General features: G+C 40.8%; 1 protein-coding gene across 6 annotated transcripts in view; it reads left to right on the top strand.

Moving 5' to 3' along the window:
- Positions 1 to 21,527, top strand: part of LOC134357899 (cadherin-6-like) — a 197,442-nt gene that overhangs the window by 61,320 nt on the left and 114,595 nt on the right. The window contains exon 1 of one of the 6 annotated variants that reach the window (XM_063069664.1): positions 21,168 to 21,227. The exons of the other annotated variants lie outside the window; for them this stretch is intronic. The gene's annotated coding sequence lies outside the window, so the exon portion shown is untranslated. Of the gene's footprint in view, positions 1 to 21,167; positions 21,228 to 21,527 lie in introns of those variants that run through there. 6 annotated transcript variants of the gene reach the window in all.

Genomic DNA, 21,527 nt, shown 5'->3' with positions numbered 1-21,527 from the left:
CACTTCAATTTGTCTGTCTAATGTTCTTGTGCTGAACACTAAGTAGGTTTTGATGTTAGTGCAGAGGAATCCCATGCCAGTTTGCCTTTTCTAGGCAATTTGTAGTGTTTTTTTTCACTTCATTGCTGTAGCCCAGGGACTACAGCAGACAGCCCATAATAAATTGACTGGCAGTCAATTCATTAAACACTGTAGCTTGCTTCCTCACCCGAGCTGTAGTTAGGCTCCTCAACAGTGAAACTGAAAGGTGTACCACCTAATGATAACAGTCATATAAATCAAACTATACCAGGCTGCAAATATCTGTAAAGATTTATTGTGTCACATGATCCTGTATTGCCATGAATCCTCAGTAAAATTATTAGAAAATAACACCATTCATTTTCCAGAGAAATACCAGGTTTCTCATGTTATTTCCCTCCTTATCTGTATGCAAGCTTAAAATTTGTGCACACATATAGGTGAAAGTGTAGGTCCCTAACTTTCTTCTTATAAGCACTGGCAGTATCACAACTGCCCTCAGACATTGGACTCCTTATGCAGTCTGCCTGCAAGGAGACAAATTTCAAGGTTGTATAATGTATACATACTTTGATAATAAATGTACTTCGAACTTTGAACTTTGAAGTTTGACAATGGAGAACGTTTGAAATTCCTCCCTGATGCAAATAATTTTTTGACTCTGTTTATACATTAGTGAATGTTGGAAAAACATTAAACTCCAACCGATTAGAAAATCATGAACACCAGAGATTCTGCAGATGCTGGAAATCCATTGCAACACTCACAGAAAGTTAAGGGAACTCGACAGGTCAGGGAGCATCTGTGGGAAGGAGTGAAGAGTTAGTGTTTCAGGCTGAGATCCTTCATCAGAACTCCTGAAAGGCCTCACCTTGAAACGTTGATTGTTCATTCTTCTCCATAGATGCTGCTTGATCTGCTGAGTTCCTCCAGCATTTTGTGTGTGTTAACCAATTTGCAGGCCAGTTTAGGTCCATGGCATCAACTTTAGTTATGGATATGGTTTAAAATGCCAGTAAAATATTTCTTCCATAGGGCATGTTCTTGTTCTGACACATAAAGGGATTTCCAGAGAGAGGGCAGAATGCAATAGATGGCCACAACGATTAGCTGGTATCCAGATTTAGAGACCATGTTGACACCTGAATTCAATTTTGGAATTAATGATTATGGAAACAGTAAATATTGTTTTCTTGAGGCTTTCAGAAGTTTCCAAACTTTTGTGGAACCAATAACTGGCTATTGGCATATTTTAACTTATTATATTGTTGATATAATTTCCATCAGTGCAATGGATCAATACTACGGAGTTTCTGTGGCCCATACGAGCAAGAAAGACAAAGTGGCAGCCCCAGTAGATGGCAGATTAGCAATCCACTTCCCACTTCAAGCTAACTTGTAAGGGGACTGGGATGGGGTGCTCAAATGAGATGAAACTTAGAAAGTTCATGAGAAGGTTCAAGGTGATAGCGCAGAATATAAGTGAAAGAAGCAATATCCGGAGTATAATAAAAAGGGGGAGAACATAGAAGAAAGGGTGCACCTACGAATGGTGAGAGAGGGGTAGATGGTGAAATAAACCCAAAGTTAAATTTGTAAATCAGTTTATGAATAATTAGTTAAATATTGTTGTCTGAATCCACCCACCCTTTGTTACCAGGTGGAATGAGTGACCATAAGCAAATTTATTTATTTTTTATATGGATTATGAGGACAGGCAGTCCTCTTTTTTTATCATTTAGTAATGCATGCATTAAGAAATGATACAATGTTCCTCCAGAATGATATCACAGAAACACAAGACAAACCAAGACTAAAAAAAACTGACAAAACCCACATATTAGTGATTATGATCTCATGGACGTTACAGAGATCAGGGCTGGGATCTGCATATTCTGTCATGTTTGAGAGCTTAAAGGGAGAACAACAGGCAGAAAAGAAATGAAATTGGGGAAGCTTCACTTATAAAAGAGTGATATTGGAATAGTTGAGCAGAATAATCGTGACTCAATGGATCAAGATGTGGAATTGGTTTTCGATGGAACAAGAGCACTGTGGACCTCCCCAGAACCTCCTAATTGTAGCTACATTGTAGGGCAGGCTGTAAGCTAAGAAATAATGGAATTTTTTCAAAAGTACAGCAAATATATTGACTTAATCTTTATATGAAATAGTCAAATCAAATATGCACAAGTTGTCCAGAGGATAACTCCATGGAGTATCTTCAGGTCACTACCTTATGTGTAAATTGTGGAACTAAGCAGTGAACAGACTCTTTTGTTCTAACCAAGTATAAAAAGGCTAGATTAATTAATGATCTCATCATAAAGGAACCTGTGGGGAAGAGTAAACATAGCATGAAAAAATGTGCATTCAGTTAGCAAGTCTGAAATGTAGGAAATTGAAATAAAAGCAGAGATAGCTCATCTGGCCTGAGAAAATAGATTTCACACACGTCAAAGCATCTCTAGGAAGAGGTACAGTCGACGTTTCGGGCCGAGATCCTTCGTCCTGACTGTAACGTCGACTGTACCTCTTCCTAGAGATGCTGCCTGGCCTGCTGCGTTCATCAGCAACTTTGATGTGTGTGGCTTGAATTTCCAGCACCTGCAGATTTCCTCGTGTTTGAGAAAATAGATTAAAACTTTTAATACCTATTGTCTTAAGTTATGAAATGTTTCATAATTCTCAAGAATATTTCATAATTCTACTCTTTGTGATTTTCATAAATGACCTGGATGAGGAAGTGAAGGGATGACTTAGTAAATTTGTTGGTGACACAAAGGTTGAGGGTGTTGTGGATAGTGTGGTGGGCTGTCAGAGGTTACAACGGGACATTGATAGGATGCAAAACTGGGCTGAGAAGTGGCAGATGGAGTTCAACCCAGATAAGTGTGAGGTGGTTCATTTTGGTAGGTCAAATATGATGGCAGAATATAGTATTAATGGTAAGATGCTTGACCGTGTGGAGGATCAGAGGGATCTTGGGGTCCGAGTCCATAGGACACTCAAAGCTGCCATGCAGGTTGATTCTGTGGTTAAGAAGGCATACGGTGCATTGGCCTTCATCAATCGTGGGACTGAGTTTAAGAGCCGAGAGGTAATGTTGAAGCTATATAGGACCCTGGTCAGACCCCACTTGGGGTAATTGTGCTCAATTCTGGTCGCCTCACTACAGGAAGGACGTGGAAACCATAGAAAGAGTGCAGAGGAGATTTACAAGGATATTGCCTGGATTGGGGAACATGCCTTATGAGAGTAGATTGAGCGAACTCAGCCTTTTCTCCTTGAAGCGGTGGAGGATGAGAGGTGACCTGATAGAGGTGTACAAGATGATGACAGGCATCGATCGTGTGGATAGTCAGAGGCTTTTCCCCAGGGCTGAAATGGCTAGCTCAAGAGGGCATAGTTTTAAGGTGCTTGGAAGTAGGTACAGAGGAGATGTCAGGGGTAAGTTTTTTACACAGAGAGTGGTGAGTGCGTGGAATGGGCTGCCAGTGGTGGTGGTGGAGGGGGAAACCATAGGGTCTTCTAAGAGACTCCTGGATGGCTACATGGAGCTTAGAAAAATAAAGGGCTATGGGTAAAGCCTAGGTAGTTCTAAGGTAGGGACATGTTCAGCATAGCTTTGTGGGCTGAAGGGCCTGTATTGTTCTGCAGGTTTTCTATACTTCTAAAGATGAAGTCCACTCTGAAATACATCCAATGCTAATATGAAATCACAAATGATATCAAATTGAAAGAAAAGATGTACACTCAGGGCCCACTTTATTAGACACCTTCTGTATCTAATAGAATGGCCACTAAGTGCGTGCTCATGGTCTTCTGCTGCTGTAGCCCATCCACTTCAAGGTTTGGCGTGTTGTACTTTCAGAGATGCTTTTATCAAACAATTGTTGTGACATCTGGTTATTTGAGTTACTGTTGCCTTCCTGTCAGCTTAATCCAGTCTTGCCATTCTCCTCTGAACTATCTCATTAGCAAGGCACTTTCACCCACAGAACTACTGCTCACTGTTGCTTGCACCATTCTCTGTGAACTCCAGAGACTGTTGTGCGTGAAAATCCCAGGAGATCAGCAACTCAAATCACCCTGCCTGGCTACAGCGTCAAACTCACTTAGATCACATTTCATCCTTACTCTGACATTTGTTCTGAACAACAACTGAACCACTTGAGCACGTCTGCATATTTGAATGGATTGAGTTGCTGCCACATGATTGGGTGATTGGATATTTGTACTAACCAGCAGATGTGCAGGTGTACCTAATAAAGTGGTCACTGGGTGTATAATGTTACAATTTTCCTTTCTTATGTTGGATATTCTTTGCATTCAGATAAAGCCTTTCATGTAGTCTTTTCATTATTCTTCCACACTTTGATCCTAGGTACAGCTGCGTTCATACATTTGTCCATTCTATCACTCCTGCCATACTCTGATCAATGGTAGACTAGAAGACTGAGAACACTTCAGAAAAAAGCAAATGGTGATTAGGAAACAAGGAGAGAAAATCAAGTAAACAAGTAAGAATTTTGAGGCAAAAAAGCATTCAGTAAAAACTTATACAAGTGTCCCAGAAGGGAGAAACTACTTAAGCAAATGTCAATTCCATGGAGTATAATTAATAATGGGAAGATGTGGCAGAGGTAGAAATGTACCAGAAATTCCTTCTTAACTGGTAAATGTTGGGGACGAATTTAAAACAATGATTCTCAATAAGAGAAATCGCCAGGTCAATCTATGTGCCTAATGAGTTAGTGGCTTAAAACTTTGACTGTTTAAAAAATTGGCTGTGAAAATAGCTGATGTATTGGCCATAAGACATAGGAGCAGAATTAGGTCATTCAGTCCATCTAGTCTTCTCCAATAATCAATCATGGCCAATTTATTTTGAGTCCCAACTCCATTCTTCTGCCTCTCCCTACAACCTATGACCCCTTAAACTACTCAAGAACCTATCAACTTCTGTTTCGAGTATACCCTATGATTTGGTCTCCACAGCCATCCGTGACAATAAATTCCACAGTTTCGCCACCCTCTGGCTAAAGTAATTCCTCTTCATTTCTGTTAACAAATTTCACAACACATGCCGATGACAATAAACCTGATTCTGATTCTAAAGGGACGTACCTCTGTTCTAAGGCTCTGCCTTCTGGTCCTAGACTTTCCCAATAATGGAAGCATCCTCTCCACGTGCACTCTTTCTAGGCCTCTCAATATTCAGTGTGTTTCAGTGAGGTCCCCACTCATTCTTCTAAATATCAGCAAGCACAGGCCCAAAGCCATCAAATGGTCCTAATGCATTAACTCTTTCAATCCCAGAATCATTCTTGTAAACTTACTCTGTCAACCTCTCCAATGCCAACACATACTTTCTTAGCTATAAAGTCCATAATGTGTCTAAATAATGTCTTAAAATGCCTCATCTTTACCTCCTTGCTTTTATATTCTAGTCCTCCAAGGGGATGCTAATATTGCATTTGTATTATCACCACTGACTCAGCTTGCAAGGTAACCATTAGGGAATCCTACACAAGGCCTCCCAAGTCACTTTGTGCCTCCAATATCTAAATTTGTTCCATTTATAGAATAGTTTGTGCCTGTTTTTCCTTCTACCAAATCAGAATCAGAATCAGAATCGGGTTTATTAGGACCGGCATGTGACATGAAATTTGTTAACTTAACAGCAGCAGCAGTTCAATGTGATACATAATCTAGCAGAGAGAGAGAGAGAGAGAAAGAAAAATAATAATAAAAATAATAATAAATAAACAAGCAAATCAATTACATATATTGAATAGATTTTTTTAAATGTGCAAAAACAGAAATGCTGTATATTAAAAAAAAGTGAGGTAGTGTCCAAAGCTTCATTGTCCATTTAGGAATCAGATGGCAGAGGGGAAGAAGCTGTTCCTGAATCACTGAGTGTGTGCCTTCAGGCTGCTCTACCTCCTACCTGATGGTAACAGTGAGAAAAGAGCATTCCCTGGATGCTGGAGGTCCTTTATAATGGATGCTGCCTTTCTCAGACACGGCTCCCTAAAGATGTCCTGGGTACTTTGTAGGCTAGTGCCCAAGATGGAGCTGACTAGATTTACAACCTTCTGCAGCTTTTTTTGGTCCTGTGTAATACCCCTTCCATACCAGATAGTGGTGCAGCCTGTCAGGATGCTCTCCACGGTACAACTATAGAAGTTTTTGATTATATTTGTTGACATGCCAAATCTCTTCAAATCCCTAATAAAGTATAGCTGCTGTCTTGCCTTCTCTATGACTACATCTATATGTTGGGACTAGGTTAGATCCTCAGAGATCTTGACACCCAGGAACTTGAAGCTGCTCACTCTCTCCACTTCTGATCCCTCTATGACTATTGATATGTACTCCTTCATCTTACTTTTCCTAAAGTCCACAATCAACTCTTTCATCTTACTGATGTTGAGTGCCAGGTGGTTGCTGCAGCACCATTCCACTAGTTGGTGTATCTCACTCCTGTACGCCCTCTCCAAATAACCGTATAACAATTACAGCACAGAAACAGGCCATCTCAGCCTTTCTAGTCCATGCCTCTCATCACCACCTGAGATTCTACCAACAATGATTGTATCGTCAGCAAATTTGAAGATGATATTTGAGCTATGCCTAGCCACACAGTCATGTGTATACAGAGAGTAGAGCAATGTATGACTATACACTTCCATACATTGTATTCCACCTGCCACTTCTTTGCAGATTCTTCTAATCTGTCCAAGTCCTTCTGCAACTCACTGCTTCCTCAACACTACCTGCTCCTCCACCTATTTTAGTATCATCCACAAACTTGGCCACAAAACTATCAGTTTCATCATCCAGATCATTAACATATAACCCGAAAAGTAGTGGACCCAGCACCTTCCCTTGAGGAGCATTAAGAGTCATTAGCAAAGGCCACCTTTATTCCCTCTCATTGCCTTCAGCCAGTCAAACTTCTGTCTATGCTAGTATCATTCTTATCTTTAGCAGCCTCATGTGTGGCACACTGTCAAAGGCCTTCTGCAATTCCAAGTAAACAACATCCACTGACTTTCTTTGTCTATCCTGCCTGTTACTTCCTCAAAGATCTCATGTTCTTCCAAAAGGCCCAAAACCTCATCGTTAATAGTAAATTCTAACATCTTGCCAACCACTGAAATCAGGCTAACTGGCTATAATCTCCTACATTTTGCTTCCCTCCTTTCTTAAAGCGTTGAGTGACATTTGCAATTTTCCAGTTCTCATTTCAGAATCCAGTGATTCTTGAAAGATGCCTCCACAATCTCTTCAGCTTCCCTTTTTAGAAACCTGGTGTATAATCCATCTCCATCCCGGTGACTTACGTATCAACTTTCAGACCTTTCAGCTTCCCAAGCACCTTCTCTTTAGTAATAGCAACTACACTCCCTTCTGCCCGCCCCCCCCCCCGACACTCTAATTTCTGGCAAGCTGCTACTGTCTTCTGCAGTGAAGACTGATACAAGATGCTTAATTGGCTCATCTACTATTTCTTCATTCCTCATAACTACCTCTCCAGTGTTATTTTCCTGGGGTCTGATGTCCACTCTTATCCCTCTATTACTCTTTATATATCCAAAAAAAAACTTCTGGTATTCTCTTACATATTATTATTATTTTTTTAATTTATTAAGATGCAGCATAGAATAGACCCTCTTGGCCCTTGGAGCAGTACTGCCCAGTAATCCCCTGATTTAATCCTACCCTAATAACAGAACAATTTACAGTGACCAATTATCCTACCAACCCGTACGTCTTTGGGCTGTGGGTGGAAACTGGAACAACCAGAGGAAACCTATGTGGTCAAAGGAAGAACATATGAACTCTTTATAGGCAGTGCTGGGAATTGAACCTGGGTAACTGCTACAGTAAAACATTATGCTAACCACTACACTACAGTGCCACCCTTGGCTTCATATTTCACCTTTTCACTCCTTCTTTGGTTGCCTTCTGTTGATTTTTTAAAAGCTTCCCAATCTTCTCGTTTCTCACTAATACTTGCTATATTGGGTATTATTTTCCAAAATATCTAAATTCTGGAAAAAGACCTAGGAAATTATAAAACCAAAAATGAAACAGTTTTATTTGGGGGGGGAGGCAATCAGAAGTAGGATGCTTACATTAATTAGTTGACCATCTGGTTTTGTTAAAATGTCAGAAACTATTATCAAGGAAATCGAAACAGGACATTTAAAAAAATAATAATACAATCAAACAGTCAACATGGTTTAATGAAAGCAGTAGCATGCTTGCTGGATTTATTGCAGTTCATTGAGGATGCAATGAACAGGTTGGATAAAAGGAAATGTGTATTTGATTTCCAGAAGGCATTCAATAAGTTGTCATATAAAAGATTGCTGCAGAATGCCGGAGATAATATATTAGCATAAATAGAGATCTGGCTGTCAATCAATAACCCATAGAGATAAATGGGCTATTTCATCTTGGCATTTACTTAGGTGGCTTCTCCTTTCTTGCATTAGCTCTTACTGTCTGCTCTTTTCATATAGTCTCGCTTGTTTACCTGATTTGTCCCCCTTTGTTTCCCAGTCATCATTTGCTGGTTTCCAAAGTGTTCTGTCTTCTGACCTGCCGATGGCAGGAAGGGATAAAATGGATGAACATACTCACACAGTTGTAACTAGGATCAAAGTGAGAAAAATTAGTGAAGAGACAACATAAAAGGTTCTATCCGTATTGCATAAAATACTTATCTCAATGTTGGAGAATATTATACAATGGTATGACTTTTCTTTCAATTTGATACCATTCTTAATTTCATGATAGCCAAAGAACAATGCTATGGTCAAAATCTGTATTAATAAAGAATTGGGATATATTGCAGACAAATTTGCTAATAATACAGAAGAGTTACAAAAGCAAATTAGATGAAAGGTAAAGGAACATAGATTAAGTGAACAAAAATTGGATAGATAAAGGATAATGTGGAGATATGTTATTGCCTTTGGTAGGAAGAAGAGTAAGTTAATATCTGTACAATGCAGTGGTGCAGAGGGATTTGGCTATCTTCAAACATGAAACAAAAAAGGTCGGTGTGCAAGTAAAGCAGTTGGGAAGGCGAATTGAATTGGGACCACGATTGGAAGGACACTGGAGTTTTAAAGCAAGAAACTCTTCCTATATATGTACACAGGATTGATGGGATCACAACTGGAATACCTGCAGTTTTGATCTCCGTATCTATGGATGTACTTATATTGTAGGCAGCTTAGAGGAGGATTACTTGATTTTTTTGGCTGGAAGGGATTGTCTTACCGGGAAAGTCTGAGCAATTTACCTATGCTTATTGGAGTGCAATCCCCTTCAAATTTATTCAGCTTCTGATGGGGCTTAATGGAGCTGATGTTCCTGACTGGAACTGTTGCAGAGGATAAAATAGTGAGAGCTAATAACTGGTAAGTAGTGACGTGGATTGTGCTAATGTGGGAATAGCAGACAAAAGTAAAGACATGAAATGCAGCAACAACAACAGCAATGTTTCAATTGACCTATTTTTAAAAAAATTGAAACACAGCATGGAATTGACCTACTGGCCTTTCAAGCCATGCCACCCAGCAATCCCTCCAATTTAACCCTAGCCTAATCCAGGGACAATTAACAATCACCAATTAACCTACCAACTGGTATGTCTTTGGACTGTGGGAGGAAACCAGAGCACCCAGAGAAAACCACGCGATCACGAGGAAAATTTACAAGCTCCTTACAGGCAGTAGTGGGCGGTGAACCTGAGTTGCATGCACCCATTGTTGTAATAGAAAATTGAATTTACTGTTTGATCTGTGGATAATCATTATATTCTGTAATCAGGAACAATTCGGTTTTTCTATCGCTACCATTATGTTATCAGAATTTGCGGGTAATCGTGTCAATTGAGAATCTTTCCTTTTTAAATCTTTTTATTGAATAAGTATACAAAAAGGTAAACCATATAAACATTAATACAATGTTAAAATATAATAAAATTCCAGAAGGTATCCATACCAAAAAAAAATACTACAAACAATGTAATTTAAACATAAAAAACCAAGATAACATAATAGTATACTAAATTTTATATATATATATCAATGGAAAAAAAAAGAAAAAAAAAACCCCAAAAAAAAACCCACCGTGCAACTAACTAAAAGCAAAGCAAAGCAATGGGCTAACTTGAAACCAAACAGAGTTAAACTTAAAATCATGTCCTCAATCCCGACCTCCATTAAAAACAGTGAAAAAAAACAAGAAGGGTATATATTACATTAAATGAAAATATCGAATAAAAGGTCCCCAAATCTGTTCAAATTTAAATGAAGAATCATAAAGGTTACTTCTAATTTTCTCCAGATTCAAACATAAAATCGTCTGAGAGAACCAAAAAAAGGTAGTTGGAGCATTAAGCTCTTTCCAATGTTGTAAAATACATCAATTGAGAATCTAATAGATCTACTAAATTCATGCTCAGGAAGATCAGCTATGACTGGTCTCCTGGTGCGCACCGGTTTTTATTAAATCACCCATTATTTCCAACACCAACTCTGTTGGAACTTTCAGTTTGCCTCTGCAAAACAAACTTGGAAGTATAATTTTGAAACCAGAGGTCGCCACTTAATGTGGAGGTGAGAAGGAATTTATTGGAGGGTGGTGAATCTTTGAAGTTCTGTACTCTCCAAGAATCAGATTCATACCCAAGATGGAATGGTCCACTTCTGCTCTTACTGCTTGATTACTTGCATTCAGTTCCCAAGCAAGCATTAATCAGCATTTTTAAAATACAATTTGCTGCTTTAAAGAAGAGTCATAACTTGCATAAGCAGTGACATACCTGCTGAATCATGCTTGGAGAAAGTATTCAACCATGAGATGTGAAAGCACACGTTTCTGCTTTTGATGTGACAGAAGAAGGAGATAATAAATCAGCAGGGAAACTCCTTTCACATCTGCAAGTCTTTCAAGTTTGTGACTGTATGGTGCCAGAATTCTTCAACTCAAATGATCCAACTGTCCAAATCTCCAGAGCAAAGTCATTCTGTCAAATGGGAGCTTTTATTATTAAATATTTGCATCACCTTCAGCTCTGTCTTTATACAAATTAAGAGATTAGTCATAAGAATCTCGTATTGTGTAGAATTGCATTCAGTCTTACACTTTTTAAGTGTGTGTTACCAATGAGTGCAACATCATCTTAAATGCGCTGGAACAGCTTTTGGACGTCTCCGAACAAGAGTCTTTCATGATCGTGATGTCCGAACAGACACCAAAATGCCAGTGTACAAAGCAGTAGTCATCCCAATCTTCCTGTATGCATCAGAAACCTAGACAACATACCGACGACATCTGAGGGCACTTGAAAATTTCCATCAACGCTGTCTTCGAAACATCTTAAATATCAGCTGGGAAGATAGAAGAACCAACGTCATTGTGCTAAATGAAGCAAAAGCAACAAGCATTGAAGCCTACGTCATCAAGAACCAACTAGGATGGAGCAGTCATGTTCTTCGGATGAAAGACGAACGTCTGCCGAAACAAATCTTCTACTCCCAGCTTAAAGAAGGCAAACGTAAAAGAGGCAGACAACAGAAGAGATTCAAAGACGTCTTAAAAGCCAACATGAAGAAATGTAACATCGACATCAACAATTGGGAAACCAATGCCAAGGACAGGAAACTCTGGCAAGCCATCATCCGAGAAGGAACAGCAACTTTCGAAGCCAACAGATGTGCAGAATTAGAAGAAAAGAGAAGAAAATGGAAAGAGAGGCAGCAACAACCAAAGCCCGATCTGCCATCTGGAACTACCTGTCCTGAATGCGGAAGAACTATCAAAGCCAAGATTGGGTTCATAAGCCACTTGAGAGCCCATAAGTAGATTAACAGAATGAAGACCATCATCCTCGACCTCGAGGGATAGCCACAACGACGACCAATGAGTCAATTGGAGAAATGAGGTACAACATGTACAAAATGCTGGAGGAACTCAACGGGTCAGGCAGCATCTATGGAGGGAAATGAAAGTTCAACACTTCAGGCTAACACTCTCCATCAGGACTGGAAAAGAAGAGGATAGAAGGCAGAATAAAAGGGTGAGGAGCATAAGTTGTTAGGTGATAGGTGAATCCAGGTGAGAGGAAAGGTAGGAAGTGGTGAGAGGAGGGAAATTGGAATGATGTCAGAAGCTAAGAAGTGATAGGTGGAAGAAGCACGAGACTGACGATGAAGGAATCTGATTGGAGAGTGTAGTAGACCTCAGAACAAAAGGAACGAGATGGTGAACCAAAAGGAAGAAGGTATGGTGACAGGTAGATTGTGTGGGTGGGGGAGGTAAAAGAGAAGGAGTAAAGGAGCTACAGAAATAAGAGAAATCAGAAGGCAAGGAACAGAGAGGAGTGGATACTAGTGGTTAAAGAAAGCAATGTTGATACTGTCAGGTTTGAGATTACCAAGATAGAATATGAGGTGTTGCTCTTCCAATCTGTATCTGGCATCAATGTGTCAGTAGAGAAGGTTGTAGACAGTCATGTCAGTGTGGGAATGAGACGTGGAATTAAAATGGCTGACTACCAGGAGATCCGAGCTGCTGCACCAGATGAAGCAAAGGTACTCAATGAAGTAATCCCCCAATCTGCATCAAGCCTCAATGACATTGAGGAGGCCACACCAGGACCATCAGTTGTATCCCTCACCTGGATTCACCTATCATCTGCCAGATTGTGCTGACACCTTCCTATTTTCAAGCTTCTGCCCTCTTCTTGTCCAGTCCTGATGCCTCAGGCCAAAACATTGTCTGGTCATTTCCCTCCGTAGACGCTAGCTGACCTGCTGAGTTTCTCCGACATTTTGCATGTGTTGCTGCAGATTTCTAGCAGCTTCATTCTCTCTTTTGTCTCCAATTGGTGAAGTGAGTTCAGGGGCAAAGATTGATCTGACAGAATATGAAGGAACTGAAATAGCCAGAAGAGAACATCTTCTGGAAGGAGGGTAAGAAGGATCAAGAAGTGCCAAACCATAACTGTGTACCCTCATCCAGTTCCCAAATCTTAAGAACATACAAATGGTAGATTGGATCCCATACTGTTTAATTTTAATCACATCTGTAGGACTGACATTGTTACAGGTGCAGAGCACGGGTGGATCCAAATGCAGGACACAAACACATTTTGTAGCGTTAACAAAAATAAAGTTTATTAATAGTTACTAGGAAAGCAGGGAAGCAAGGATTGTACAGAGAGACATCAAGGAGTGAATGAAGTGGAAGCGGGAATATACGTGGCTAGAGTTGGGCTCGGACCCTGGACTTAGACTGGGACTCAGGGCCTGGCCTGGGACTTGGGACCTGGACTTGGACTTGGGCTTGGCCTGGGAACTCGGAACTCAGGACCCGGATTTGGTCTTGGGCTTGGCCTGGGAACTAGGGACCCAGACTTGGAATTGTATTGGAACTTGAATCTCGGAACATCAGAGCCTGGACTTGGAACTTGGAACATTGGAACACGGAGCTGGAACTCTTCTTGGATACAGGTCACAGAGCCGGGACTCTTTCTTGGATACAAGTCACAGAGCCAGGACTCTTCCCTGGATGCAGAACACAGGGCCAGGACTCTTTTCGGACACAGGACACAGAACACAGAACACGAAGAGACAGTTCCCCACTCAGGGTAGCGGATAACGGCCGGACCTACCCAGTGGAAACAAGGACACAAAGAGACAAAACCACACAACGATAGACAGTTCTTTTATCTTGGCACGAAGTGGCTCCAAGTAGCAGCGAGCTCTCGAATCGGCCCCAGAACTATGGACAGCAGCTCTTGACTCACTCCGGCAGGTTAACTTGATGGACCCACTCCGGCGAGGTAGTATAGCAGGCTCGCTCAGGCGCGGTAACTTAACGGGCTCGCTCCGGTGAGGAGAGGCGATTTACTGGCACTCGTTTTGGGGAGAAGACTTGGCTCGCTTTGGCAAGGTGACTTGCCCGCTCTTGCTTCGGTGACGTCAGGGGATGGTCTAGCGCTGAGCAGCTGTAAGCCGGACACTAGATACTGCTTGTTCAGCTGAGAATCAAGTGCCTTTAATTACAGAGCCCAAGAAACTCAGGGAAACAATGAATTAAAGGAAAACAAGGAGTCAACGGTCCCGATCGTGACACAAACGAAATTTAAAGGGAACCAAGGAAAAAACCGCTTAGGACCATGACAGACATTTCATTCAAATCTATGGTGGTATGGCAGGTGTAGAAATAAAAGGGTCCTTGACCTTTATTGACCTAACCTTAGACCTGTGCATGAAGAGCAGAGGATTGGTTGCTCATTAATGTTTGAGGTTAATTACTATATTCACTTGAAATCTTATGTGCCCCTAAATGTCTGATGTCTAAATGTCTGCAGCCACTTCTATTTATGTAGCATCTCGAATGTAGCATTTGCATTCCAAAGTGTTTCAAAAGAACATAAACAAAAATAGATGTCAGATAAGGAGATATTAGGCAAATTACCAGAGCTAGGTGTTGCAGACCCTTTTAAAGATTAGAAGCAAGAAGGAGGGATTCATGGACTTGTGATCTTGGCAACGAAAGGCACAGTGCAACATTAAAATCAGATCAAGGCTTGAATTGAAGGAGTGACATGATCTTGAAGGGTAATGGAACCAAATGGAATCACAGACAGGAAGGGGCCAAGACCACAGAGGGAATTGAAATCAAGGGAGTGAATTTTAAGTGGAAGTGAATGGAAGTGAACCCAGAGGGAATGGGACATGCGCTTAGGATTCAGGCAGCAGTTTTGGATGACCTCACATGTCTTGCAAGGACCAGGTGCACTAGAATTTAATTAGCTCCACATTACACTTCCGGGAAGATTAGTAGTTACTCTGGACTGGAGTTCAGAGTCAGCTTGAAGTAGGTTTCATATCAATACATAATAAAAGATCATTACAACATAATAAAGCTGGCTGGTGGTGTAATGGCATCTGAACCAGACTTCAAGGTGAGTGGTCCAGGGTTCACATCCAGCCAGCTCCTTCCCTGCTTTCCATACGTGTTGGATTGGGCATCGAGCTGGCAACTCGGCCTCATAAAAACAGACAAAAATGTTAAAGAAACGCCAAGCTTTCCAGCCAATGTGCCACAAGGCACGGTAAAAAAACAACAATCTGATAAAAGGCCCTTGAACCCATGTAGCAGAAGTCAGCATTTTAGATTCAAATTGAGTAAAACGGTCTTGAATTCAGTTACCAACACTGTTCCAATATCACTTTGAATCTGCTTCTTTCAACCACTTAAGTATTCTTATTTTTAACTTTGATAAACTTTCTATTTAAGCCATTAATCGTGGAAATGAATTTTACCACTTCACAACCCACTTCCATGATGACATTTCTAACTATCATTTGCTCTGAACCTTTTATCCCTTCAGCCCTCAAAAGAGACTTTTTCATACCATTCCATGCTTAATTTACTCTCCTATTTTTCTATCGTGTTGGTACTTAATCTGTCTTATTTTAAAAATAAAAATGAAAAATGTTGCAGATCTGTATTTCCCAATCAGGGCAGTGTATTATTGAATCTATATTGTCCCTGCTTCACTATTCTTCCTAGGAGATGCTGCCCAATGCAATACTCTTAGAGTCATAGAGTCATAGAACTAAAGAACATTATAAATACCCTTCAGTCCAACCACTCTATGCCACTATGTTGTCCATGCTAGTCCCAATATCCTTTTGGCCCCCAACCCTCCAGACCACAACATCACTGTATGATCCAAATGCTTCTTAAATAACACTATTGTACCTGCCTCAAACCCGTCCTCTGACAGTTCTTTCCATATACTCATCATTGTCTGCATGAAAAAGTTGCCCCTTGGCTCCCTTCCAAATATTTCTCCTTTCATCCTAAACCTCTTCCCCCTAGTTTTGTATTCCCCTACTCTGAGGGTTTGGGGGTGGGGAAGAATGTGTTACCATCCATCTTACCTGACTCTCATAATTTTAAGCACCTCTGTAACATCACGATTCCTTAAGGTTCCATTATTGCCCCACCTCCCCCTCGTACCCAATCCGTTATCGCCCATCCTCTGGGCTTCCCCCTTCCCCTTTCTTTCTCCCTAGGCCTCCTGTCCCATGATCCTCTCATATCCCTTTTGCCAATCAACTGTCCAGCTCTTGGCTCCATCCCTCCCCCTCCTGTCTTCTCCTATCATTTTGGATCTCCCGCTCCCACTTTCAAATCTCTTACTAGCTCTTCTTTCAGTTTGTCCTGACGAAGGATCTTGGCCCGAAACGTCGACTGTACCTCCTCCTATAGATGCTGCCTGGCTTGCTGTGTTCACTAGCAACTTTTATATGTGTTGCTTGAAATTCCAGCATCTGCAGATTTCCTCGTGTTTGCGTCCTTAAGGTTGTTATAGCCGGGGGAGTAAGTCCCAAGGAAAATTCCAGAGCTGGAGCCCCTAAGGCAGTCCTAGGTTGAATTCAACACTGACTGGCAGATCCTGTGATGCTGCTAGTATTGGCCTCAGCTGCTCCTTTGGACTCAACAGCTGTGTGGACAGGATGAGCCTGGTACATGAGGAACAGCTTGCTATCCATATCATACTACTCTGGTTTGGGTATCAAGTAGACAGCAGGCAGCAACATCCATGGTTGACCCTCGACCAATGAAGGGATTCATAATGTCACCCAACATTCTCTTACATTCCAAATCACAATGACCTGGCCTGGCCTGCCTCTCCCTTTAGCTCAGGCAACTGTAACTATACATCTCCTAGTGGCAACCCATTTTAATTCCAATTCCCATTCCCATTCCAATATGTCTATCCATGGCCTCCTCCACTGTCATGATAAGGCCATGCTCAGGTTGGAGAAACAAAACCTTATATTCCGTCTGGGTAGCCTCCAACCAGATGGCATGAACATTGATTTCTTGAACTTCTGGTATTACCAGCACCCCCTTCACAATTCCCCATTCCCTTTTCCCTCTCTCACCTTATCTCCTTGCCTGCCCATCACCTCCCTCTGGTGCCCCTCCCCCCTTTTCTTTCTTCCATGGCCTTCTGTCCTCTTCTATCGGACTCCCCATTCTCCAGCCCTGTATCCCTTCCACTAATCAACTTCCCAGTTCTTAACTTAATCCCTCCTCCTTTAAGTTTCATCTATTACCTTGTGTTTTTTCTCTGCCCTTCCCTCACCTTTTAAATCTACTCCTCAGCTTTTCCCCTCCAGTACTACGGAAGGATCTTGGCCTGAAACGTTAACTGTACTCTTTCCATGGATGCTGCCTGGCCTGCTGATTTCTCCAGCATTTTGTGTGCGTTGCATGAATAAAGATTTTATAACTCTTAACTTTTATAGCCAACATTTCTGCCTGACATGTGATCTGGAATACTGGTAGTATTTTTATAACGCTGTGCATTCCAATCAATTGAGACATATCGGGACAGTACATTTTGGCACAATTAAGTGATTAGCATAATTAGCCGAAGTTTCATGCAAATAGTTAAGTATAAGAAAGGCAAACTACCATTTAACTGAGTAACAAATTATGTATTTAATTGAAACTCAGAAAAATACAGCTAACAGTACTATAAAACTATCTATTAGTTCCTAATAGTTATCAACAGATGAATTCATTCAGTGCACACTGCTGCATTCCTTTGATTGACTGTCAGTGAACAAAATCAGTGCAGACACCTCGTGCAGATAATAGATGGCTTCATACAATGACTTTGGCAATTGCATCCTCCAAATTTTCATTTTCATTGTAACATTCAAAATGACTGTTGATACCTTAAAATTCTTCATAGCTTCTCACTTGTTGAAGTAGTGAAATAATTTCATTTTCAATCCTGAGCATTTCTGGCTTCTCCAAGCCTGAATGCTTGAAACTGTGGTGGGCAAAACAGTTCCAAATTGTTTCATTGCTTACTTCTCACCAACTATCAGTGACAAAAATAACCGTTTTCTGACCACAAGCACACACAGCTGATGCTATTTAAAATCTGTTTGCTCCAAGTATGGTGTCGTGTCTACTGGCCACCCAAGTGCACACGGCTGATGCTAGTTAGAAACTGTTAGACAATGGCCTCCTGCTCCAGTTAAGCCGTATCATGTCCCAATTAAATGAAGGAAATCGCAGCTACTTTCTCAGTTAGTTTTTGTTCTTGAAGTGTTGCCCAAGTGTTCCCCGATTAACCAATGGCCCAATTAATTGGAATCCACTGTATATTCCAACTGAGATGCAATCATTTGTATCATATGAACTTAAAACAAAACTTCTCTCTACTATCAATTGACAGCAACTTAGATTCAGAGCAGAATGAGGTTTCTATTTTAATTTACAAGGCATCACACCATGTCTATTAACTCTGCATTTCTTTTTCTTCTCATTCATTCACATTCAATCAATAACCCACTGCACCTTCATTTGTCTCACAAGGAATGAACTAAATTTTCTAATTTGATATTGTCAATATATTTGGGAACCACTTCTGTGGCTACAGCCAAATTATAAGTCTGCATAACAAAGAGTATTGGGCTCAGAATGAAACCTTTTGAAACATTTACTCATTCCCAATGGCTCTGAGAAAGCACATTAACTTGAATGCACTAAACTCTCCGTTATACCTCATGTCTAGTATCAGAAAGCATGCACTTAAGTTGAGACAGAGAAAGTTCAAAAGGGCCCTAAGATTTTTACACAGAGTGTTGGGTCCCTGAAATACACTGGCAGGGTTGGTGATAGAGGGAGATGTGATACAGCTGTTTAAGAGCCTCTTAGACAGGCACGTGAACAGTAAGACAAAAGAGGGGATTGTGGACTTCGGGAAGGGTAAGACGAAGGAACACATACCAAACTTCAGAGAGGGATCAGAAGTGGAGAGAATGAGCAGCTTCAAGTTCCTGGGTGTCAAAATCTCTGAGGATCTAACCTAGTCCCAACATATTGATGCAGTAATAAAGGAGGATGGATAATGTTTGTACTTCATTAGAAGTTTGAAGAGATTTGGTAGGTCAACAAATACACTCAAAAACTTCTATAGATGAACTGTGGAGAGCATTCTGACAGGCTGCATCTCTGTCTGGTATGGGGGTGGGGGGACTACTGCACAGGACTTAAAAAAAAAAGCTGCAGAGGGTTGTAAATTAGTCAGCTCCATCTTGGGTACTAGCCTACAAAGTACCCAGGACATCTTCAAGGAGTGATGTCTCAGAAAGGCAGCATCCATTATTTAGGACACCCAGCACCCAGGGCATGCCCTTTTCTCATTGTTACCATCAGGTAGGAGGTACAGAAGCCTGAAGGCACACACTCAGTGATTCAGGAACAACTTCTTCCCCTCTGTCATCTGATTCCTAAATGGACATTGAACCCGTGAACACTACCTCACTTTTTTAATATATATTATTTCTGCTTTTTGCACTATTTTTAATCTATTCAATATACACATACTGTAATTAATTTACTTATTATTTTTTCTTCTTCTATGATGTATTGCATTGAACTGCTGCTGCTAAGTTAACAAATTTCATGACACATGCCAGTCATAATAAACCTAATTCTGATTCTTATTCTGATTTTGAGCTTAATTAGTTCAGAAACACAAGAGATTGTGCAGATGCTAGAAATCAAGAGTAACTCACAAAAAAAATGCAGAAGGAACTCAGCAGGTTAGGCAGCATCGATGGAGAGAAATACAGAGCTAACATTCCAGACTAAAGATTCATCACCTGTGTGATGAAGTGGCTCGGTCCAAAATGTCGGATCTTTGTTCCTCACCATAGATGCTGCCTGACCTGCTGAGTTCTTTTAGCATTTTGTTCTATGTTCTCACTAATTCTTAATCCAAAACATTATCCTTCAGTTCTCATCCTCTTAAGATTCTCTAGTTATTCCCCATATGATGCTGTCTCGAAATCTTTCCTGAAGTCTTTATGTTCCGCAATTACTGTATCTCCCTCCTATTCAGTAAATATTAGTTCTTCAGAATTTTGCATGATTTGTCAAGCATGCAAGTACCTTTTGATATAGTGGCATACAAATATTTGGGCACCTCGGTCAAAGTTTCTGTTACTGTGAATAGCTAAGCGAGTAAAAGATGACCTGATTTCCAAAAGGCATAAAGTTAAAGATGACACATTTCTTTAATATTTTTAAGATTTTTTTTATTTCCATCTTTTTAGTTTAAAAATAAAAAAGGAAAAGGGCCTGAAGCAAAAGTTTGGGACCCTGCATGGTTAGTACTTAGTAACACCCCCTTTGGCAAGTATCACAGCTTGTAAACGCTTTCTGTAGCCAGCTAAGAGTCTTTCAATTCTTATTAGGGGGATTTTTTTTGCAAAAGCTTCTAGTTCTGTGAGATTCTTCGGCCATCTTGCATGCACTGCTCTTTTGAGGTTTATCCACAGATTCTCAATGATATTTAGGTTGGGGGACTGTGAGGGCCATGACAAAACCGTCAGCTTGCACCTCTTGAGGTAGTCCATTGTGGATTTTGAGGTGTGTTTAGGATAGTTACCTGTTGTAGAAGCCATCCTCTTTTCACCTTCGGCTTTTTTACAGATGGTGTGATGTTTGCTTCCAGAATTTGCTGCTATTTAATTGAACTCATTCTTTCCTCTACCAGTGAAATGTTCCCCGTGCCACTAGCTGCAACACAAGCCCAAAGCATGATTGATCCACCCCCGTGCTTAACAGTTGGAGAGGTGTTCTTTTCATGAAATTCTGCACCCTTTTTTCTCCAAACATACCTTTGCTCTTTGCAGCCAAAAAGTTCTATTATAACTTCATTTGTCCACAGGACTTGCTTCCAAAATGCATCAGCCTTGTTTAGATGTTCCTTTCCAAACTTCTGATGCTGAATTTTGTGGTGAAGACACAGGAAAGGTTTCCTTCTGATGACTCTTCCATGAAGATCATATTTGTGCAGGTGTCGCTGCAGAGTAGAACAGTGCACCACCACTCCAGAGTCTGCTAAATCTTCCTGAAGGTCTTTTGCAGTCAAACAAAGGTTCTGATTTGCCTTTCCAGCAATCCTACAAGCAGTTCTCTCGGAAACACAAAATACTCCGCAGATGGTGGGGTCAAAGCAACATGCACAACACGCTGGAGGAACTCAGTGGGTCGGCAGCATCTGTGGAAACAAACAGTCAATGTTTTAGGCTGAGGCCCTTCAACAGGATGGTCTCTCGGTAAGTTTTCTTATTGTTCCAGACCTCAACTTGACCTCCACCATTCCTGTTAATGGCCACTTATTAATTACATTACAAACTGAGGAAACAGCTACCTGAAAATGCATTGCTATCTTCTTATAGACTTCTCCTGCTTTGTGGGCATCATTTATTTTAATTTTCAGAGTGCTAGGCAGCTGCTTAGAGGACTCCATAGCTGCTGGTTGTTGGGATAAGGTTTGAGGAGTCGGTATTTATAAAGCTTTGAAATTTGCATCACCTGGCCTTTCCTAACTATGATTGTGAACAAACCATAGCCCT

The sequence above is a fragment of the Mobula hypostoma genome, chromosome 17, assembly GCF_963921235.1.
Source record: "Mobula hypostoma chromosome 17, sMobHyp1.1, whole genome shotgun sequence".
NCBI lineage: Eukaryota > Metazoa > Chordata > Chondrichthyes > Myliobatiformes > Myliobatidae > Mobula > Mobula hypostoma.
This window is presented reverse-complemented; position numbering and strand designations above follow the sequence as displayed.